Consider the following 20,559-nt stretch of genomic DNA (forward strand, 5'->3'; position numbering starts at 1 on the left):
TATTATTATCAATACCAGTAAGCACCAAACAAAAGTTATATTGTACCCAGTATTGTTCTAGAACTCTACAAATGTTAGCTTATTTCATATTATCAACAAGTCTTGAAGGAAATATCCCCAATTTTACAGATGAGGAAGACTCTATGCTCTGAATCTTTGTTATAATAATAATAATAAAACAAAAACAGACCTGAATCAGATTATTTCCTGAAAGGAAGAAGTGAGAGCATGAATTCTGAGATTGCACTGCCTTAGTTCAGATCCTTGCTTCAATACTTACGGGGTACCTCTCTTACTATGCCCATAATGTTTGATAGGCCTCACTGTCTGTGTCCTCAGTTCTGATTTTACAGCCCTACTTTTGGGCTTATTATTGTACCTAGCTAATATGGCTGTGACGATGACTGGATGAATGAGTATGAGTTAAGCTCTGAATAGTGAGAGGTACTCAATCAATGCCAAGTAAGTTTCAGCCAGTACATTGTCATCACTGTCTTTATGAAACTTACTAGATTGACATTAGATACATGATGTAAATTAGTCTTCTCTGATTATCTTCTATGTCAGAGACTGAATGTTTTGAAACATGGTAATGTCCAAACAAAACAATTCATTCTGTCTTTATTTCACACTTTATTAATCAGACACATACATACTTGCCAATCAGAGACTCTAATCACCATGAGGTAATAAGAGTTTTCATATGAAATTGATAAGATTTTGCCCCAAAGCAAAGTAATTTGACACTCTAGTTTTAGCAGCCTTATTATTGGTGAATGTGTTATTCCCTTAGGCCTTCAGAAACAATGAAACTGGCTAATGGAGCCCCTTATTACAACCTTCCATGGGTCCCTAGGGGCCTACGCTTCCATGATAGGTAATCCTGAACCAAAATATCTCCTCAATGGGCGACTGGAGACACAAAGCCATAAAACTCATAGAATATGCTCCGTGACTACCCACCACATGTTGTTTTTTTTAAAAGGGTAGTCTGTGTTAAAGGGTTTTCCGAAGAGGGTCCATATATAAAGAGGCATGCCACTGATTTCCCAATGAAAATTATAGCTAGTTTGGAAAATATGATGGAAGTTTCCAAGTAAACACTTGGTGCTTCCATTGCAACCCATTTCATAATTTGCACGTTACCTTTACAAAAAGTCCTTTTATAGAAACAATTGCTTTGTTGCCTTTGCAAGTATACTCAAGAAGTTTTAGAATAAATATACCTGAATACAAAACAAAAAAGAAAAAAAAGCACCCAAACTAAATGACAAGGGTAAATTTAAGTAAAGAACATCCCCAGTTAGGATTGGGATATGTTACAGATATGAGATATACAACTAGTACAATTGCAACAACTATTTGGTTACCTGAAACACTTCTTTTGGATTTCTGAAAAGTAATTCAATATTGGGTGTGGTTACAAAAGGCAAATGCTAGGCCAATGGATATTCCATACTTCTTGTTGTAAGCTTCAGGAAAATATGGCTGGTAATCTGAGATCGCTCAAGGGAATTTTGGTGTGCAGTTTTAGAGGAAGTTGGTACATTAATGGTTCCTCTACACTTCATTACTAGTTTTAGTGTCACATTGAATGGGATTAAGTTGGTTAGATTTATAAACTCTCTAAAGAGAGAGAAAGCAGACTAAGAAAGGGGACCAAGGAAAAGTAGTGCACATACAGGGGTAAATATACTACAGAGGGAAACTAAATTTTAGTTAAAAATTTTTTTCAGAAAAATAGATATTAGGAGCTTGATAGATTTAAGAATATGTTTAAACTTTTTGTAGAATGAGTGAATTCATCTCACCTAAGACTATATTGTTGTTAAATTATGTTAGGTACTTCGTTTCAGTTTGTGGAGTTCCAAATCGTCAGCATTTGGTTTGCCAATGTGGAAAGAAGGGACAGGAAACTGTACATCACTGTTTGCATCCTACAAAGAGAAATAAAGCTGTTTCCCCTTTGGTTCAGTACTGCACCTCTTGATTTCTAAATGTAAGCTGTCTATGCCCCAGTTCCTCAATTGTAAGCTGGGAGGGTTGGACTGGATTAAAAAATCAAATAGGTGTCAGGTGGGCTTTGGTTCCCTCCCTTTCCCCTGGCCATGGCAGACAGCAATAACTCATCATAGACTCTTCCTGCTGAGCCAGTGCGAGATCTCTGATTGCTCAGTGCAGTGACCCAAGCAGCCTTCCTGTGGTCCTCATCACTCAAACTGAAGTTGAAGAGACTTGTCGGTCAGCCGCGTTAGCCTCTAGGCAGTTTCTGGAACTTAAATGTTCTAGAAAAATAATGCTTCTCACTTTGAGATTATGTCTGGATTTAACTGGGTGGATATGTTACATGAAGAAATAAAAGATCATACATTTTAAGCATGGCATAATTGCTGGTGTTTCTATATTGCTGTCAATAGGGAAATTAGTTGGAAATTTTGTCATTCTTCCATATTTGTTTACTCACAGCTCCAGTTTAAAAACATTTGAACCTACTGTTTCTTTTTTTTTTTTTTCCTTAACTTCCTGGACTGAGTCAATATAGTTTTAAAATACTTTCTGATAATTTATACTCTGTATTTTTCTAATTTGATTAAAAATTGTGTTTATAATGTTGTCTTTAATAACTATCCCTTGAGGCCCTTTATTTCCTTGAAGATCTATTGTTTCGCTAAAAACTTGAACTTAGAAATTCCTGAGTAGGACCTATTTGCCTATGTCTTTTATGGGCTCTGTTTTATTGGAAAACTTTAGACGTTGAGGTTTGTCCCAAATTATGTGCCACGGTTGGGTTCCTGTGCATTATCAGTCCTGTGTCAGAGTAGGCAGAGGTTGCCCAGAGTTTTCCACTGTAAATAGCAGCCCTTTTAAAACCAATTAATTGTAGATAGTTTGTGAAACTTCACTGATACATATGCAGCCTGTTGAATTATCTGAAATGGTTACATTTTCTAGAGAATATGTTCAGTTTAGCACCACTCCTTGCAAACATTTTTCTTTTCAATAGAGTCAGGTGGAGAAAACAAGCCAGCACAGATCAGACTTTATTACTGTTTTTACCTTTGAATATTACTTCACGTTTTGTGGAGTGCTTCCCAGTTCCTGTTCCAGTTATTCACTAAGAAATTATAGGATATGAGTGGTCCAGCAGTTAAGACACAAGCTAAGATGTATGCATCTTGCATCAGAGTCATTGGGTTTGATTCCTGAATCCATCCAATTCCAGCTTCCTGTCAATGCACATCTCGGGAGATAGCAGTGATGGCTCAAGTAATTGGGTTTCTGCCACCCATGTGGGAGACACCTTTTGAGTTCCTGACTCCTGACTCTAGCTCAGCCCTGGCCTTTGCAGGAGCAAATCAGAAGCAAGGATCTGTCACTCTGCTTTTCCAGCTTTTGAAAGAGTTTCTTTTTTTTTTATTTTTATTTTTTTTGTGAATACTATTAGATTATGGATCTTCCTTAACTCTATCCCTGTGACTTATGTAACAATCATAGTGGCCCTGATTCTCTATAATCAAGGATTCAGTCCCATAAAATGGAAACACTATTGCTAATTTTGTCTGTGCATGTGGTAAAATTAATATTACCCCAGGCTGTTTACCTTAATTTCTTTAAGAGAAGAAATCTGTAAGTAGCATGCTTGCTTGCTACTTGCTATGATCACCTAGGATTTTTGTTTTCCACCCTCTGACACAAAGAAATAATGAAATTGTGTGTGTACCAGAGGAGTAACTGGATGGTAGTCAGGGATTTGAGGTAAATCCCTAGCGGTGTTTGACCTGGTATGAGTACATTGGGTTTCTGGTCACCTTGAGCTAAGTTGGATTTGTATTGTTCAACGGCAATAAGGATAAGCAAAGAGATTTCAAAATGAACTAACAGTCATACATTTTCAAATCCAAAGGCAATGACATATTGTTATATGACTAAAAATAAATGGAATTTACAGGTTGATAATAAATATATGTTTTAACTCATGGGAAATGTGAGTAGATATTATTAATAGTAATTAACAACATGTTATACTCTAAATATTACCTTATTTTTTTAAAAGTAATTTTTATCACACATCTACAGTGAGAAAATCATAGCATTAATCAGTTGGGTTCTGAATGACTACTAGTTTTGATAAAAACCAGGTGAAAAGGCTTGCTGGTACAATTTCCTCTTTGAGAAATATACTTGTGACTATTCCCAGGAAGATTTAAAGAAAAAAACCCACATTTATAATAAGCAAAATAGCAATATAACTTTATATGGAACCTTTATTTTCAAAGGATCCCAGGGTGCTTATAAAGTGTTATTCAAACCATACACAGGAACCACCGAAGCTTGGCCTCATTCTGGTGCCAGAAGAGGAGCTGAAATGTCAGCTGGAGAGGAAGTTCCTGCTCTGAAAGGGGTGTGGCCTGAATGACCTCATAGGTCTCCTCTGACTCTGAGTTCTGCACTGCTGCATGGATGGAAGCCTCTGCTTTGGAGCTGCACAAGGCAAGTCTGTATTGCTGTGGAACGTGTGGGAGTGAAGGAGAACAGAGTGGTGGAAAGAGGAGGCATGAAGAACAGAGTAATTGTGTCTCTGTCCCCAAATGGCTGTGCCTATGAAGTAGGCAGGCATATAGGCTAAAACTGATTAGATTTGTGAGCTGGAAGACCACGCCTTCACCACGCCCCTGTGTGAGTGTGACCTAAGGCCCTACCTGATACCTTCACCATGCCCCTGTGTGACCTCATCCCCCTACCTAGCCAAACCTGGGTGCCAACCAGCTAATCAGATTAATTAACCACTCCCCTTTGGAAGTGGGTTAAAAGCCTAGGACATGATGTGTCTGGGCCCTTCTCTTCTTCCTTGGCCTCTTGCCAGGAGGCAGCTTGCTATAGCCCTGCGCCTCCAGGGTGTATGGCCTTCAGGCCATGTGTTCTAAGCTTCCTGGCCTAGATGCTCATCCATGTGGCTGGTTCCTGGTGCTTGGTATGAACCCAGATTTACCTCTCTCTCTTAATAAAGCTCTCACTCTCCTATGCATCTTTCTCACTAAATAAAAGCTTAAAATGAATAGCAGCTCAAGGTGCTTGCTGCACATGGCTTTTGCCTACTCTCTGCTTGGTATGGATGCTACCCTAGTTTCCAGACTTTCCCCTCTCTCCAACCTGAATTAAAGCCCTCACTTTCCTAAATAACTTTCGCACCAAATAAAAGCCTAAAATGTACCATGCTGCTTCGTTTATCTGTGCCAGTATTTAGAATTCTTCTCTAAATATTAGGCAAGAACCCTCTTGGGCTTATTAATATTGGGGACTTATTAGTAAACATATGGTGAAATCGTATGGCATCCCAAATTCTGATAGCACATGTGGCATCCCAGTTAGCAATTCTGGGGAACTTTAAGAGGCCACATTTTTGTATAAATTTTATGGAGTCATGTTTTATTTCACCTAGAATATGGTTATCAGGGTCAGAGCTTCTTACTCCTGGGGTAGAATAATTGTCCCAGGTGCTACTTGAGTCAAATTACTTTAGTTGCCAAATGAAAAACTCTTAAGGGAATTTTTTAAAGACAATCTGTGATAATAATGTATTAGACTGGTTTCTTAGACAACCATAGACTTTTAGACTACAGAATTTTAGAGATTATCCAATCAAGACGACTAATTTTGTCTTTTAGAACCACAGGAAGGAAGGACCCACAGAGGGGGACATGGTGGGAATAGTGCCTGAGATCCATGTCATTCTTTCATTTGGAAGAAACTTCCAAACTTTTGTGATTCATTATAGTTACTATCTTCCATGCAAATATAGAACCTAAAACTGTTCTAAGACTCCTTTCACCCTGGCTGCTCTACTTCCAATCCAGACCCCAGGTAAAGTACCTGAGAAAGCAGTAGAAGGTGACACAACTGCTTGAGACCCTGCCATCCAGGTGGGAGACCCAGATGAATCTCCTGGCTCCTGGCTTAACTCTGGTCCAGCTCTGGCTGTTGCAGTCATTTGGGGAGTAGACCAAATGGATGGGAGATCTCTCTATATAATTCTGCCTTTCAAATAAAATATACAAATCTTTCTCTTAAAGAGAGTCCTTTCAGCAATTTATCGATGGAGAGGGACGTATGACCTCTACAAGCAATCTCTTTCACAGTTGGAAGTTTCTTCATGTAGACATTCCGGGGAGTTTGGGAGAATGGTTAAGACTATGCTTGGGACCTCATAGCCTGCATCAGAGTGCCTGGGTTCAAATCCTGACTCCACTCCTGAATCCAGATTCTGACTGATATGTGCCATGGTAGGCAGATGATGGCTCAAATAGTTGGGTCCCTGCCCCACACGTGGGCAACCTGGATTGAGTTTCTGGCTGCTGGGCATTCAGGGATTGAGCCAGCAGATGAGAGGTCTCTCTCTCTCTGTCCCATATCTCTCCTGGCATTCCTCTTTGTGTATCTCTGCCTCTCAAATATAGCAAATAAAATTTTAAAAGAATTTCTTCAGAATATTCATCCTGTGTTAGGTATTAAATGAGGCATTGAAACACAAACGAGGATAAGAGTGGAACAATAACACTTAATAGGTGTTGGGAACACTTTAGTTCTAGTTATTAGGTGTTTTGCATGCATTAATGCATTTGTTCCTCACAACAAGCCTATGCAATAGAAACCATGCTTCTTTTCATTTCCAGATGATGAAGCGAGCACAAGTAACTTACAAAAAAAGAAGCAACTCGTAAGAGGCAGAGTAAGGCTTCAAAACAGGCATGATGGTTCTAGAGTCCACACACTTAACTCCATGCCGTTAAGTTAGCTGCAAAACAATTAAATCAATGACACAATGACTAGTTATTGTCACAGCAAAGAAGTACGAGACTTAATAGGAGGTCACCATTGGACTCGGTGCTCAAAGAGGATCTTTTTGAAGGAAAAGAAGATTCCAAGGAACCAGTCAAGAGAAGAGCCCTGTTTAGAAGAAAGAACAGTGAAAAGGCTTCCCCAACAAGCACAGGAAGAATCTGATGGGTTTTTAACTTCCTCTAAAGCTCGCCAATTTAATTCTGCCTTTTATGTAGAGTAAGTTGTTTCCTTCCATCATATAGGGCTAGGTTAGATTATTCTTTTGAAGAATATTATATAATCCATTGATCATTAATTTTATAAACAAATCGTTGTCAACTAATACTTTCATATGGATCATTAGTTATGTTCTCAATCTCTGCTCCTTTTATTGTCAGAGTTGATTATGATCTCAGCATAAGAGGCTGTACTTTCAAAAAGTAACATTAACTTGGTCTCCTACCTTGGCTTTAAGGAGAATAGTTTAGGATGGCAGCCACTCAAGAATACTGCAGTGTGTCCATTCTGTGTGAGAGGCTCCTCTATCATTCATTCCAGGAGGCATGAAACCAGCAGTGTGAGAGGTAAGGTTATGCATCTTTTCACATAAAAAATTAATCTAAATCCTCCATTATCTGAGGATAAGAACAAAGAGGAGGAAAATTCACTTAAGGAAGAGGTAGAGTTTCCTGAGAGAAGAGTATCCTAAAAATTAAATATTTCCCTAAGCAAGTTGACATTTAAAATGTGTGACTTAAGAGAGATAAGAAGAAAATTGTGAGAAACATAACCTTAAATATTTTGGATCACATTTTCGTGAATTATGCAGCATTTGGAACAAGTTTGAGGAAACAGAAACACTCTGGGGTAATGATAAGTATTTGTATGCACTTTATGTGAGCATGTATGCACACTAACGCAGTTATATTTGCAGCATAATGCGGCAGACATATAGAATATGTCTATGAAAAATTGTTTCGTACATAACATTTCCATCCTGGGACTAAATGTTGGCTCTTTAAGAATTATTTTCATGGATGCTTCTGTGCCGAACTTATGGAAAATAGTTGTTGCATAGCCCAAATGTTATTTTAATTCTTCATGGACAGTCAAAATGTCCTATGAGAGGTCACCCTAGAGCATCCTTAGAAATGGCATGCTCCAGACTGGGCTGAAGAAAGCTTCAAGAAGAAACAAAATGAAACTGTGTTATCATTGGCTACCCTTTAAACATATTAAAAACTCTCAGAAGAGATCATGTACTGCAGGGAATAGCTGTGCTGGCACAGGGTTTACAGGCTGACCTAATGCATCTTTTCCATCTCTCATTCCTGTGATATTGCAGATCTAAGGAGATTGGAGCCAGGAATTGCTTACAACATAACAGATATATTTATATACATTTCTCTCTCTCTCTCTCTTTCCCTTTCCTTCCTCTCCCCTGGAGTACAACAGCCAATCTCTCAAAACAAACAAAAACTGTGAGAAACGAAGAGAAGTCAGGAACTGGCCCACTTTTTAGAGGCAAAGTGTGGAAAGTATGAAGACACTGATTGAGTGCCACTGCTGGGGAAGCAGAGGGCCCTCAGCCGTGTAGGCTACAAGCAGTAGTTAAAAAGGGGGAAACAAACTTTGAAAAAACCGGAGTAACCCCGGGCTTTGATACAACTGGCCTTTCAGCCCCCACTTGAGATTTGCACATCCCCAAGGGAAGCTGTGGTTTGGAATAAGATGGTGCATTTAATTTCACTCGGAGAACTTATTGGGCTTGGCACCGAAAGAAAGAATTTGAAGTATATTTTTTGTCATGATTAGCGGCCCCCTCACCACAACATTTGATTACTTTGGAAAGGGAAAAGTTAAATCCTTGTAAAGTTGTGATTTACAATTTGCAAGCATCCAGGTAGGGAGCATGACTTCTGCCAGCTTGATCCCGGGATCCACATTTTATTCGAGCTCATTGATGTGAGAAAACAAAATAGTTCTGAGGGGGAAAATAGAGTTGGAAATATATCCCTTGATTATCCTGGGAGATTTTCTCTCCACACTACATCTTCTCTCTGTCACAATGATTTTGGTCCCCTCTGGAACTCCTAGCAAGAACCTGGCAGGTCACTGGTTTACTTTGCATTTCTAATCTGTAGAATTGGGTATTTCTATCATGCGATTCATTTGCCCTCACGGTTATGTAAATCTTGAGGCAAAGGAGTTAAAAGGAGTTTCTAATTTTATACCTGCAAATAATTTTCAGTGGACTTTTTTCTCAAGTTTTATAATTAAGATTGGAGACCTTCTGGGTATTTGAATACATTCCCAAATATGTCCAAAAAGCCAGAAGGGAAGTGAATGACCAACTGGGTAGGCTGATACATAGTTTCCTGGTAGAAGTACAACTTTCCCTGCAATGGTGATGCTTTATCCTCCGCCATTAAGAATGTGGGGTGCAGAAGTATCATTCCTTTGAATGCTAGGCGTTCTGAAATGGGTTCTCTCGGCAAGGACCAGACGGGGGTGAATCTGAGCTCCATGATGGAGTAACAGCCAGGCAAAGAAGATTCTGTCCAGCATCCAACATTGAAATTCACATAGTCAGGACTTGAAACAAATCTTGAAGTGGACTTTTAACAAATTCCACCTCTTCTTGAATTTTTAGTCTAGTTTGAGTCAGATTTGTGCTTGTTGGAAACTTGTATCTAGTATTTGGACAAAGAGTTCTCACTAGGCTTCCCAAGTGAAAGCAGCTTGCTGAATAACATCAATATAACAGTGTTAGTGGTATTGCTGGCAGACAGAAAGCCACTTTTTCTCTCATTCTGAACTTGGACAGGAGATAAAGAGAAATACAAGGATTCCACTGGTATTTGGGAAGTGCTAAACTTGTCCCAGTTTGAGCTTGGTGATTAGGGCATGGAGGGGTAAGGGTAAAGAGCCTGGGTTCCAATCCCATCTGGCCCTGTGACCTTGGGCAAATTATCTTCTCTAAGCCTCAGGTTTCTCATCTGTGCAATGGAGTCAACTAACAAACTACTGCATTTGAATGGAATGGAAAGAGTTAATATAAATAGTCTGTAATGGTTGGCACATTCTTTAAGTTCAGTCAGTATTAGCTATTATGGTTCTTTGCGATTGACCTCATTAGCAGGATATTTCCTGGTTGTCTACATTTCTCTGTGGAGGTTAAATAAGAACTGTTTCTACTCTCACTGATTTGATAACAATAAATCAACAATAGTTATCTTACTTAATGTCATCTTTGCAAAGCTATTGTGAAATTTGAATAAAGAGCCAGCTCATTCTGTATTGATGAGGTTTCTCTAAATTGACAATGACAAAAAGTTAAACTTGTTTTTGCATTTTCTCATATTTCTAAAATTCTGTACAATTCTGTCCTGTGGACTCTCCCATTCTCTTTCCACCTTCCATTTCACTTGTCTACCTTGCCCTTAATTGCCAGTCAAGGCTGGATTCCAGACCCTGGTCGGGGGGTTTCTTCTTATAGTAGGAGGCCTGGTGCATTCTGCATACCTTTCCTGTCACATCTTCTGCCACTGACAAAATGTAAAAAGGCAAAAATCATTCCTGTGAAATCACTCAGTAGAGTAATTAGGAAGGTAGTGAGATATAGTAGACAAAGCCAAACACAGTAACAGATTGATTTCTTACCTTTAGGATATTTAAAACTTGACTATCTACTGTCATATGTATCCTTGGTATTTATTAATACCACTTACAGCACCATTCACATCCTCTTGGATACCTCCTACATTCTTTTGTTCAAAACATCTCAATACCACTTTCAGAGAAGCAATCAAGCTTGGATTTGCTTCCTATGGTTATGAATCTGGCATTTACAAAATTTCCATGTGCTAGTAAATGCACTGGTTCAAACTCTATTTGCTTTTTAAATATTTTTAAAAATGTTTGCTTTATTTTTACTTATTCAAAATGCAGAGTGACAGAGAGAGGGAGAGAGATAGAGATAGAGAGAGAGGGAGAGAGACAGAAAGAGACAGAGAGATAGAGAGTCAGAGAGACTTTCAGATGCTGGCTAACTTTTCAGATGCTTACAACAGATAGGTCTTGACCAGGAAGAAGCTGGAAGCCTGGAACTCCATCTGAGTTTCCTACAGTCATGCTCCCAGGATGCACCAACAGGAAATTGAATCAGAAGTAGGGAAGTTGGGACTCAAACCAGCTCTCCAATACATGGGATATGAGCTTTCCAAGCTCCAGCCTAACCTATTGTGACACAACACCTGTCCCGACATGGATTTTTTGTTTTTGTTTTTACTTTACACAGAAAAATCCACAGTCTTTTACAGTTGAAGTCTGTGCTCAGACAAATCTTAGATTTCATGTTTTTCTGTGAAGCAGAGCTGAGATTCATTTCTCATTATTAACATGCTATCAGTCTTCCCTCCATCCAGCCCTCTCACTTCTGTTTCCATTTACTGTACTCACTTCCTGTTCAATCTGCAATTGAATAACTCAGTATCTTTCTGTCCCTTAATGCACACCTCTATTAAAACCTGCATCAAGGGACCAGTCTGATATAAGTTGTACTTTGGTATAAAGTCAATTCTAGTTGTGCTTTAATTCTACACTGAACATTTAAGGAGTCTCACTGAGCATATTGGAGAAAGGGACTTCACCCAATTCCCCTGCAGGATGTCTGGTCATCATACTGCTCACATGAAATAAAAATAAAATTGAGCTTACTAGATGAGTTAGATGAAGATCTAGAACAGTGCTTACCTAAATTAATTATACAAATAATCTGGAGCATTAAGAAATATTTAGTTTCCTGGGCCCATTCCAGAATCATAGTGTCAGAGTCTCTGGAATAAGGTCTTGAGAATGGCATTTTTAATGAGCTCCCCAGGAAGTTCTTAGGACCAGAAAAGTCAGTTTAAAAGAAGCCAATAATAGGAGATGGTTTAAAATAAGAGAACACTGTAGACTTGAGATGCTACATGATGTGCAAACCGGCTCACTAGGCTAATCCTCCACCTGCGGCGCCGGCACACCAGGTTCTAGTCCCAGTTGGGGCGCTGGATTCTGTCCCGGTTGCTCCTCTTCCAGTCCAGCTCTCTGCTGTGGCGGGGGAGTGCAGTGAAGGATGGCCCAGGTCCTTGGGCGCTGCACCTGCATGGGAGACCAGGAGGAAGCACCTAGCTCCTGCCTTTGGATGGGCATTTTGCGCCGGCCAATGTGCTGGCCATAGTGGCCACTTGGGGGGTGAACCAAAGGAAAAAGGAAGACCTTTCTCTATGTCTCTCTCTCTCACTGTCTAACTCTGCCTGTCAAAAAAAAAAAAAAAAAGTGTAACGCTTTGATCTATTCTTGGTATAATCACTGAAATTCTATTGCCTCTCTTAGAACTTATCATTCATATATTGTAAAACTTTAATATGTCCAAGAGGTAGAAGGCTATATGCATTTTGAAATCAGAAAAAAATAGATGAGACTAAATCCCACAGCCTATGTATACAGGGGTTTTATGGAAGCCAGATATACTTGTCGATTGATATACATCAGCAGTCCACTGGCTATGTTTATCTCTTACACAGTAACTTCACTCTGAATTTAGCATTCCTTTACTTTTATTTCCTCATTTACTATAATCTTTCTAATTATAGCTTATTTCACAATATCTTTATTATTTTCATGAAAGGAGTTTTATAGGTAAAATGATGAATATCATGATATGCATGATTTTTTTTATAACTTCGTACTATTCAGTACTTCTGTATTTAGGAACCCAGTTAAAAGTAACCTAACATCAACTTTTGAATTAAATAATCATCTACTTAGATGCTATTGAACTCATTAAAAGCTATTTCTTTACATAATCTAAACAGTGCTATGTTGCCAATATTTTGGCAGAGAGATAAACCTAGAATAATCACAGGTTTTGAGAAAATTGAGAGTGTTCTAAAGTATGACAGCCCCTGATTTAACTAGACCTTTTTTTTTTTTATAACAAGTATTCAAACCACTTGTAATTCATTGAAATTTTCTGACTTAATGATTTAACTCATGTCTTTCAGATACGCTGTAAGCTGACTTAGCTGCATAAATTTTATATTCCATTTAGTCTCTGGTCTATAAATCTGTAACCAGTCACTAGTGGTATTTCTGTTACCCTGAAAAAAAAAAAAAAAAGAGACGGAACTGCTCAAGGCCTGAGATCACCCATCCCATGGCTTTCCAAACCTCCTCCCGTATGAATTTGTGAACACAGAAAAGAGAAAGAGTTAAGCCCATTCTCCTAGTTGGCAGAAACTTTGTAGTTTAAAATTACATACTGACTCTGGTGTAGAGACACAAGAAATTATAGAGCAGACACTGTCCAGGACAACGTATAATTTAAAATGTACTAAAGAATGTATACCGCATGGCAAAGTAAGTGAAGTGCTTCTTCAAATATAAGTGTTTTGCATAGAAAGGCAGTAATTATCCACTCCTAGGGAAATGTTTGCATTCATTCTAAATCAATATTTACTATTCATTTCTTGTGTTCAACAAAACAGGGATTTAACTTTTTTTAATTTTAATGAAGCACTAAGACTACAATAATTCTACAACATAATTGTCTTGATATGAAATATTGCTAAATAGTGTTGCTATTTCCAGAAAGAGCAGTGTGAAATGGAAGGGTATCCCTATTTGTGAAATGATACTTTGGGAACATTCAATTCAAGCTCAGCCAAGCAGGGCATCTCACCAGTTTTCAAAGATAACTTAAGCTGTCTCCTTGGTAAGGCCCTCAACTGGAATCATTCACGTGAGTCTTTGCCTTTACGTGTTTTCCCTTTTCTCCTAACACATATGTCCTGATAATGATCCTTTTTCAATGCAATCATTCCCTTTTGGGGAGAGGAGGAAGATGGAGAGAGAGAGAAAGAGAAAAAAACTCTTCTTCTTTTTTTTTTCCCCCCTGCTGGAGGAAAAGAATTCTTTTTCTCCTGCCCTCCAAATTTCCCTTCACTATTTCAAAAGAACCTCAAGGAAGATGCAGGAGAGAAAAACAAGAGAACAAATATTGTACTCAGAGACAAAGTTCAAAGTCTCCAGCATATTTTTATTTAAGGAGCTTCTGATCTCTTCATTCCATGATTTTTCTTTGGAAAATGACTACAATTTTTGTTTTTTATCACAGAATCTAAAAAAGACCTGGACACTATAACAGTATGTAAAATCACAACATGAATACTCTTTTTTTGGCAACAGAAACTATAATGGGTTTGCCCTTGACTTTTAGGTCAGAAGAGAGCCTAAAGTCCATGCCATCATGTTACTAAGCGCTACAAAAAAGCCCAAGTTTTCTACAAGTTGATGTTTCTGCCTTTCTCTTCTGTGCATAGTTTAAAACCCAGAGTTTTCTGTTGTTCCTTTGATTTTTTATTTTTGTTCATATTTTGACAGTGGGACTGAAGGGATGTGTCTCTGAAAATCTCACTGTTCCCATGAGGTTTTTCAGATTTTTTATTGATTACCTTATTTGATATTAAAATTTAATCAATTTTATATGTTCAGATTCACAGGTTCCAAAACACCCTAATATTCTTTAAAGACAAATTGAGAGTAGGGAAGGAAATACAAGTAAATTATCTACTGTTGCATTTTTGTCATCGTTCATGTGGTTTCTCTGACCGTATTTGTGGAACAGCAGCACAAATCGGTCTGTACTGAAGTTTCCTCTCCATGCCTTCCTGTCATTCATAATTCATGCAGGCTCTTTGAGTGAATTACTCTTTGGCATGTACTCCAGGGACAAATAATATCATTTATGTATTGTGATTGCTACTCTATTTTATCTTCCTTTTTATTGACAAGAAACAAGGGTGTTGCTTGTAGTTATGAAAGTAATTGGGTGCAGAAATTGTGCTTCTGTGTCTGAGGGAGGCACCTTCTTTCTGCAGGAAGTGCTATTGTAAACTGTACTGTCATAAATGGTGTGTTAGTTCTCAAGATAGGCCTGTCTCAGTGTACGAAGTAACAAAGTGTGCCTTTAGAATTCAGTGGAGAGAGCCAATGGGAAAGCAGGTGGTTAAGGACACGTTCCTAAAGTCTGGAAAATCAATGGGACACTAAAAGGGAACTGAAGTGGACCGGAAGGAACCTCTTGAGGGTCATTTAAAAAACCAGAAACTGATTATGAACAGAGCATTTACCCCAGGAACTGGAGGGGGCCAGTGAACCCATTCTACTGCACTCCAGTTAAATGTCTAAGAGTTGAGATGTTTTCTGCACAGCCCATAAAGGATAATGAGGAAGGCTTTGATAGCTTTAAAGAAAGTCGCTCTGTGGCCTCTCACAAAAACATGATCTGAGTGTAAGTGGCAAATGCTTGCAGACCCCAAAATGAAAAGGGGCAATGCCAGCTAGGTAAGACACTTACCATGTAAATTGCATCAGAAAGGGGTACTGATGTGAATTTGTGCCTGAGGGAAAAATAAATGTAAAGAATGTCAGAGTGTAAAATCTGAAATCCTATTTACTTAAGCTGAGGCTTTCTAGAAACCTTGAAATTATCTATGATTTTATTTCTGTATGATAATTATTGAATATAGTTTAAATGAATAATTAACCCATGTTCTTCATTTTATTCAATTGTAGCATTTCTTTGTAGATGAGAAATTTTTCTCTTTATTGGTTGGGGCATATAAATGTGTATGTACACATACACACACACAGATACAGGCACACTTTATATTATAAGCAGTCTTGAGATTATACTTGTGTATCAGCACCAACCAATTCCAACAAAGATAGACTTCACAAATAATTTTTTTAAAAAGAAATTCATGTTAGAGTACTGGTATTGTTAGTTAATGGGAAAACAAGTTTCATTAGGTGTCCTTTTTATGGTGCCTTTGCTACTGTTAGCAAAAGGCTGTTAAAAAGAGAAACTCTACAATTTTCTCCCAAGGCAGTGAGGATATTTGCATTGACCTGGTTGTATTCACTCTTTCAGAATATAAGGCACAAACATTGAATGAGAGAGCAGCTGGAAATTTCTATTCATAGAAATGCTTTCTTACATGGTTTACAGGCCAGTCTACCAAGAATGAAGCAATACTCTTTGCTAGACTGTCAACAAGAATCAATCAGACAATTACTTTAACAGACATTGATTGCACACCTTTTTGGCATGACTCCCAAGCAACTGTTGGAATATCTCAAGCAAGACACCTGCAAATGGAATGGAAAAGAATAACTGCTCTGAGATTTCTCGCACTTCACTTACACTTCAACCAAGATTTGTCCAATAAGAAGAGTAATGATGCTTGTTGAATAGGTGGTCTGAGAAAGAAAATATCCTCAACTACTCACCAAAAGCCTGGTGCCTACATTTACATGGATGTACTGCCTTCAGATATTTTTTGTTCCCAGCACTGTAGTCCTGGGTGGACTGGCTAATGGTAGACTGCAGCACTAAGCCTTACCATGTCCTCAATGGTACCTGGATATGTTTCAGTCTGCAGTGGTGTATAGCACATTGTCATTCATGGTGAAGTGATTCCTTCACTGTGTTTGTCAGCTGTTCTAAACCTTGTTGATCTTACAGGCTTATTAAAAATATTGACTATATTAAAAATTGTGTGTTGTACCTATTGTTGTTTTCCTATTAGAAGTTAAAATCATTGAGAATAGTATTATTAACATTTTAGCAGGGTCTGATACTGTGGTGCAGCAGGTTAAAGCCCTGGTCTGCAGTGTCGGCATCCCATATGGGTGATGGTTCAAATCCCAGTTGAGCCACTTCCAATCCAGCTCCATACTATGCACCTTGGAAAGCAGCAGAAGATAGCCCAAGTTCTTGGGCCCCTGAACCCATGTGGGAGAACTGGAAGAAGTTCCTGACTCCTGACTTTGAATCATTCCTGCTCTGGCCATTGTGGCCATTTGGGGAGTGTACTAGCAGAAAGACCTCTTTCTCTCTTTCTCTGTTTCTGGGTCTCTGTAACTCTGCCTTTCAAATAAATAAAATAAATCTAAAAAATATTGCAGCAAATAATAAATCCATCACACAATAACGCAAATGATTTTTACTTTAAAAAACCCAAATTTTCCTAAACAGGAAATATTTTTGAGAGGAGTGACAGTCCTTTACATTTTAGTAAATCTTTTTAATTGTCTGGATTTTTATATCTGCTTCTTCATTCAACTTGTTGTAATGCTAAATATTGTGCAGTGTCTGGAAAATTCAGTTGTACACTCATGAGAGAAAGAGACAGAAAAAGGCAAAAATACTGAAGATTTTCACACAAATAGTTTTCAGTCTTCAGAGTCCGTGAGAGGGCCTCAGGAATTGTCCACTTGACAATATATCACAATACTAACTTTATGTAAAATACATGTTTCTGTCAACAACCATCCTTCATGTTCTCAGAGGAAGAGTTAAGTATAAAACCTGGCATGTAGTAGGCAATCTATACAAGTTCTCTCCTAATTATACTTTTCCAATGTGAAGTAAATCCTTCACATGAATGTATTCTAGCTCAAGTACTTCAGGTCATAATGATATATTATGTAAAGCTGAGTGGTCATGAAGAACATTTTCTCACCCTGGATCTCCTCTCAGGACCATTTCCTTTTCTTTTCTTTTCTTTTCTTTTCTTTTCTTTTCTTTTCTTTTCTTTTCTTCTCTTTTCTTCTCTTTTCTTCTCTTTTCTTCTCTTTTCTTCTCTTTTCTCTTCTCTTCTCTTCTCTTCTCTTCTCTTCTCTTCTCTTCTCTTCTCTTCTCTTCTTTTCAGATTTATTTTATTTATTTGAAAGAGCTACAGAGAGAGGTAGAGACAGAGAGAGGTCTTCCATTCACTGGTTCACTCCCCAGATGACTACAATGGTTAGAGCTTCACCGATCTGAAGCCAGGATCCAGGAGCTTCTTGCATGTCTTCCATGTGGGTGCAGGGGTCCAAGGACTTGGACCATCCTCCACGGCCATCCCAGGCCACAGCAGAGAGCTGGATCAGAATAGGAGCAGCCGGGACTAGTACCTGCGTCCATATGGGATGCTGGCATTTCAGGCCAGGGCTTTAACCTGCTGCGCCATAGCACAGGACCATTTCTTTTCAACTTTGAAGGAGATCAGGGGTGAAAAGGAGAAGATAAAGGAAATGGAAAATAATAGATTCTTGGGATCTTTATGAACATCAGAACTACATTCCTGAGACTCTGGATTTTGACAATCTGTCTGAAGTAACCAATACTAGTGGCTTTTATAATATTTTCGCAAACTGATTTCAAAGCTAAAAGTGATTTGTATTGTATGACTGAGGAATTATTAAAGGACATAGCACAGTGCTGTTGTTTAATCATGTGATAATTGATGCAATATAGCCCAGCTTCTAGATATAAGTACTATGATTTTCAGGTAGCTATATCTGTGAATAGTGTAATAAATTGATCTATCTAAAACATTGCAAGCTTTAAAAAGGCAACAGGATTATTTTCACAGTCTGAAATTGAATTTTTGATAATGCAAAATGTTAAGATTGGCACTTCTTGCTTGTTTCACTAATGCTTATTGATCACCTACTATGTATGTATGTATAATGCAATGTATGAGGACAAATGGGTTCTGCCTTCAAATATTTACAATCTAGTTAACTCTACATATAAAATATTGCAGATAATGATACAATGTGACACAGGTTAGGGGAACAAGACGCTTTATGAACATATAGAAGGAGTTAAATATAACCCTATTGTGTAGGAAGACTGAGACTGCCTGGGGAAGTGAAGGTACCCTAAGAATGAGTAGATTTGGGGCTGGCACTGTGGTGTAGCCAGTAGAGCCCTTGCCTGCAGTACTGGCATCCCGTATAGTTCGAGTCTAAGCTGCTCCACTTCTGACCCTGCTCTCTGCTATAGCCTGAAAAAGCAGCAGAAGATGGCCCAACTCCTTGGGCCCCTGAACCTGCATGGGAGACTGGGAAGAAACTCCTGGTTCCTGGCTTCGGATTGGCACAGCTCCGGCCATTGTGGCCATCTGGGGAGTGAACCAGCAAATGGAAGACCTTTTGTTCTCTCTTTGCCTCTGACTCTCTGTAATTCTGCCTTTCAAATAAATAAATAAAATCTTTTTGTAAAAAAAAAAAAAAAAGAATGGCTTTATATTTCACTTGGAACTGGGATGTTATGCCAAATAGAAAGCAAGTTAAGAAAATGCACAATTCATTTGCTGGTGTGAGAGAAATTCTCCTGGCTGGAGTAACAAGTATGCAGGGCAATGAAGGATGTATTAGAAATGTGAACAAGAAGGGAAGGTAGATGAAAAGAGTTTGTACTTAAGATCAGCATCATTATGAAGCCATTGAAAGGTTTTAATTAAAGTACAAAATTCCCACATTCATTCTGGCTGCAATTTGGATATAGAAGCAAGATTAGTTTAGGGACTGTTGTGACAAACCTAAAGAAAGAGACTGGGAGCCTCTACAAGTCAACAGCAGACACCATGCTAGAAAATGGAAAACTAGAGATACCAAGAACATTGAATAAATAGGCTTTAATAACTGGGTCAGAGGTGTAAGCGAGATAAAGAGGAAGTTAGTGTCATGCTTAAGTTCCTAATTCAGCAATTGAGCAGTTTCTTTAGAATAAGGAATCTTATAGGAGAAATAACACTGGTGCACGTATAAGAGAACAATAATGAATCTGGTAATTTTGACATGAAGCTTGTGAGTATTAAATCTCATCTATGGAATCCACCAGACTATGAAATCCATTAGATTCATGGCATTATGAAATTCACTAACTTATGGACTCCACTGGATTAACTATCATTAAGTGGAAAATCTTTTTTTTTTTTTTGCTTATTGCTATCCATTAATATAACAATCCAAAAATTTTATAGAAAAATTGAATTAAAAGATAATGTGAATTTTCCATGAACTTTTTTGAAGTATCCTTTTTTTTCTCTCTCAAATATGCATGTATATGTGTGGATATACACACACATGCGTGGGGACACTTCAACAAGGTTGTGCAAATTGGAATTAAAAGATAAAATTATTTTCATGCATAAATTGAAATTTTTGCGTTGGTTTCCTAATTTGCATTTTCTACAAAGTTTTTGAAGCCCCCTCCGACATGTCCTATCATAAATTTGATGCAATTAAGTTCACTAAATATTTATAGAATGAATGACTTATCAAGTGACATGAATAAAGAAATATGAATATCGGAGTAGAGATTTAGGATGGCAATAAAACAATTATTAGCATACAGGTGATAGTTGATATTAAGAGAAGGATTGCACTAATCCAGATAGATAATGTACAGTGAAATAAAAAACGACATTAGAAAATGTTTTAGTCATTTAAGGAATGTGACGAGCAAATTTAAAAGTAACCGAAGGACAGAGGAAAAGGAACCTGAAAAAGTTATTGAAAGAAGCCAAAGAATTATAAATTACATCAATCAATGATCCTTCTATAAGCAACAGAGGCTGATAATCTTAAGCAAACCTTAAATTTATTAAAGAATATCTGGAGATAGCAACAATTAGGCAGAAACAGAGAATCGTATTTGGAAAATGAGCATGAACAAAGTGAGCTCTGAAAAACTGGTTAGTGTACATAAGAACAAACGCAATGCAGGACCAGGGGGACTCTGCAGTCACCGCCAGTGTGTGAATTCAGTTTCCATCCCTACATCCTCATAACAATGAAAGAGAAAGGCTTATTTTTTGGCAACAGTAATATGGAGATCACTGATAACTTAGGCAA

General features: G+C 38.1%; 1 long non-coding RNA gene across 2 annotated transcripts; it reads left to right on the forward strand.

Annotated features, from left to right (window-relative positions):
• Positions 1-6,678: 6,678 nt before the first annotated feature.
• Positions 6,679-16,389, forward strand: LOC133765937 (uncharacterized). Of its 2 annotated transcripts, none has more exons than XR_009866626.1 (3): positions 6,679-7,056; positions 7,295-7,403; positions 15,800-16,389. It is a non-coding gene; the product is annotated as an uncharacterized LOC133765937 (long non-coding RNA). The 2 variants fall into 2 exon arrangements; XR_009866627.1 differs by having other exon boundaries at positions 15,878-16,389.
• The last annotated feature ends 4,170 nt before the right edge of the window (positions 16,390-20,559 follow it).

This window comes from Lepus europaeus, chromosome 1 (assembly GCF_033115175.1).
Source record: "Lepus europaeus isolate LE1 chromosome 1, mLepTim1.pri, whole genome shotgun sequence".
In the NCBI taxonomy this organism is placed as follows: Eukaryota; Metazoa; Chordata; class Mammalia; order Lagomorpha; family Leporidae; genus Lepus; species Lepus europaeus.